The sequence below is a fragment of the Opisthocomus hoazin genome, unplaced genomic scaffold (genome assembly GCF_030867145.1).
Source record: "Opisthocomus hoazin isolate bOpiHoa1 unplaced genomic scaffold, bOpiHoa1.hap1 HAP1_SCAFFOLD_174, whole genome shotgun sequence".
In the NCBI taxonomy this organism is placed as follows: domain Eukaryota; kingdom Metazoa; phylum Chordata; class Aves; order Opisthocomiformes; family Opisthocomidae; genus Opisthocomus; species Opisthocomus hoazin.
In genome coordinates, this window is record NW_027449076.1 from 87,501 (window position 1) to 90,000 (window position 2,500).

General features: G+C 78.4%; 2 non-coding genes across 2 annotated transcripts in view; both read right to left on the minus strand.

The window, feature by feature from the left end:
* The window catches only part of LOC142360417 (28S ribosomal RNA), a 4,275-nt gene extending 4,258 nt beyond the window's left edge, over positions 1-17 (minus strand). Inside the window, exon 1 of the ribosomal RNA XR_012763006.1 lies at positions 1-17. This exon is cut by the window's left edge and continues 4,258 nt beyond it. This is a non-coding gene — a ribosomal RNA (28S ribosomal RNA).
* A 720-nt stretch (positions 18-737) lies between these two features.
* LOC142360424 (5.8S ribosomal RNA) lies at positions 738-890 on the minus strand. The gene has a single exon (XR_012763012.1). It is a non-coding gene; the product is annotated as a 5.8S ribosomal RNA (ribosomal RNA).
* Positions 891-2,500: the final 1,610 nt, after the last annotated feature.

The window sequence follows — 2,500 nt, forward strand, 5'->3', positions numbered from 1 at the left end:
CGTCTGATCTGAGGTCGCATGCCCAAAGCAAAGCGAGGCGGCGCGCGCGCGCGCGCCCCCGCCGACAGCCAGCCTGACCCGACTGCGCTCTCGCGCGGAACCGCGACGCCACGCCGCCGCCGCCGCGTCACGCCGCAGCCGCCGCCGCCGCCGGCGGTCGGCTCGCGGAAGAGGAAGCCCCAGCCCGGAGAGCGGCCTGAACAACGCGTCAGACGCGCCCGGAGACGGCCCCGCACGGGGCCACGGCGATGGGTTTTTCTCGGGGAGGAGGAGGGCGACAGGAACCGGGGCAGGGGCGGCGCGGACGGGGGACAGACGGGGGCGTCCACCGCCACCGCCCCCGTCCCCCACCCACCGGCGCACGCACGCGCGCGCGTCAGTGCGGCACGGCACCCCCGCGGTGCCCACCCGCAGACAGACGCCCGCGCGGGAGGCCGGCGGCGAGGCCCGCGCCATCGCCGCCCCGCGCCTCCCTCCCCCGAAGCTCGCTCTCGCTCTCTCTTCCCCAAACCCACCGCCGATAGCCCGGCGGGGACGAGCTCCGTCCAGCAGGCGCTCTCCGGGAGCGGGGAGCTTCGGAGCGCTCCCCGAGTCTCCATTTAGGGGGACGAAGGCCCGCGCGCTCGCGCGCGCGGCCCTGCGAGGCACCCCAGCCGCGCCGCTGCTGGCCCGACGGCCCCCCTCCCCCGCGCTGGGGCGGGGGGGCTCGGCGGCGCAGACGGCGATTGATCGTAAAGCGACGCTCAGACAGGCGTAGCCCCGGGAGGAACCCGGGGCCGCGAGTGCGTTCGAAGTGTCGATGATCAATGTGTCCTGCAATTCACATTAATTCTCGCAGCTAGCTGCGTTCTTCATCGACGCACGAGCCGAGTGATCCACCGCTAAGAGTTGTCTCGGTTTCGGCACCGCCCCGCGCGCGCGGAGGGGCCGGGACCGCTCGCCGAGAGCGGCCCCTTCTCTGAGGACGGCCGGACCGACCGCCGGCCCCGCCGCCGCCCACCCCCCTCCGCACGCGCGGAGGGGGCGCGGCGCGGCGGCGCGACGCGGCGCGACGGAGAGGCCCTCGCCTCGGCTTGACCGTACGAGCACAGGGGAAACGGAAAACAACGGAAAACCCCGAGCGGCCAAAGGGCGGGGGAGCCCGCGCTCCCGACCGACCCTGGGGAAACGTACGCAACACACACACCCTTGGCGCGCTTCGGGGGCGGCCCAGGCGCCCGGGCTCGGACCGGCCTCCCCCCGGAGGCTACGGCACGCCCGGCCGCGACGCCTGCCCGCCTTCGCTCGGGAGCCGGACGCCCGGCTGCGCCCGCGCTGCGACGAGCCGGCTCCGCCCACCACGGTCGCCTCTCGCCCCGCCGGCGAACCTCGGCGCCGACGCCGCCTTCCACCGACGCCGGAGGAAGCGCGGCCGGCCACTGGAGCGCGAGCCGGCGACGCGCGGCCGCCCACCGGCCCGCGCCGGATGGGCGAACCCGGCCACCCCGCCCGGCGGCGGCGGCCGCCACCGCCGCCGCGAAAACCGCCGCCGCAGCCGCTTCTCGCCTCGGCCCCCTGGGGCCGCCGGCACGGCCCCAGCGGAAAGGCGGACGGCGCTGAGCGCGGGGGGCGGCTCCCACTCTCCCCGTTTCCACGCGAAGACCCGGAGCGGGACGCCCCCGCGCCGCGCGCCCGCCCTCGAGACGGAAGCGACGGGCGGGGAAACGCGGGACGGGACGGCCGCCAGCGGATGCGGCCGGGGAACCCTCCCGGACGACCCGACGGACGACCGGCACCGACCGGCACGCCGAGCGGCGCCGCCGCCGCTCGGCCTGGGGGGGTGTGGCTCGCCCCCCCCTTTCTTTCCCTGGGCGCCGAGGGCGGGGCGAGGAGCGGGAGAGGGGAGCGCGGCGCGCCCCGAGCGCGGCCGCAGCGCGAGCGTCCAAAGGCGCGGGGCGGCCCCCCGGCGGCCGCCCCCCCCCGCGGGGGCTCGCCGCGCCTTTCTTTCCCCCGGCGCGGAGCCCGCGCTCCGGCCGGCGGGTGGCCCCGTTTGCGAGGGCGGGCAGGTCGGCCGCGGCCGACCCGCGCCGCGGTCTCTCCGCCGAGACCGGCCCGCGGAGAGGGGGGGCAGGTTGGGGCAGCGAGACGCCCCCCCTTCTCCGGCACGGCGGCCCGCGGGGGCGGACGCCCCCCCCGCGGCTCGCGCCGTGCCGCTCGAGTCTTTAAACCGCCGCCCGGCTCCTTTGGCCTTTGACCCCCGGACTCGGCCGAGGGAGGGCCGCCGAAGCGCGGACGCTAGGTACCTGGCCCTGGGGTGAGGGAAACGACCTGCATGGCCCCGCGGGGGTGCCTCCCCCGGCTGCCGCCCTCGGGGGAGCGTCCGCCCGCGGGGGCGCGCCCGGCATCCGCCGCCACCACCTCGTCCTCCTTAGCCCCGGGGCCCGGGGTTTCCCTCGATAGCCCGGCGCTGCGCCCGGGGGGAGAGACGTGGCTCGGGCCGCCCGCTCGCGCGGGACGCGAC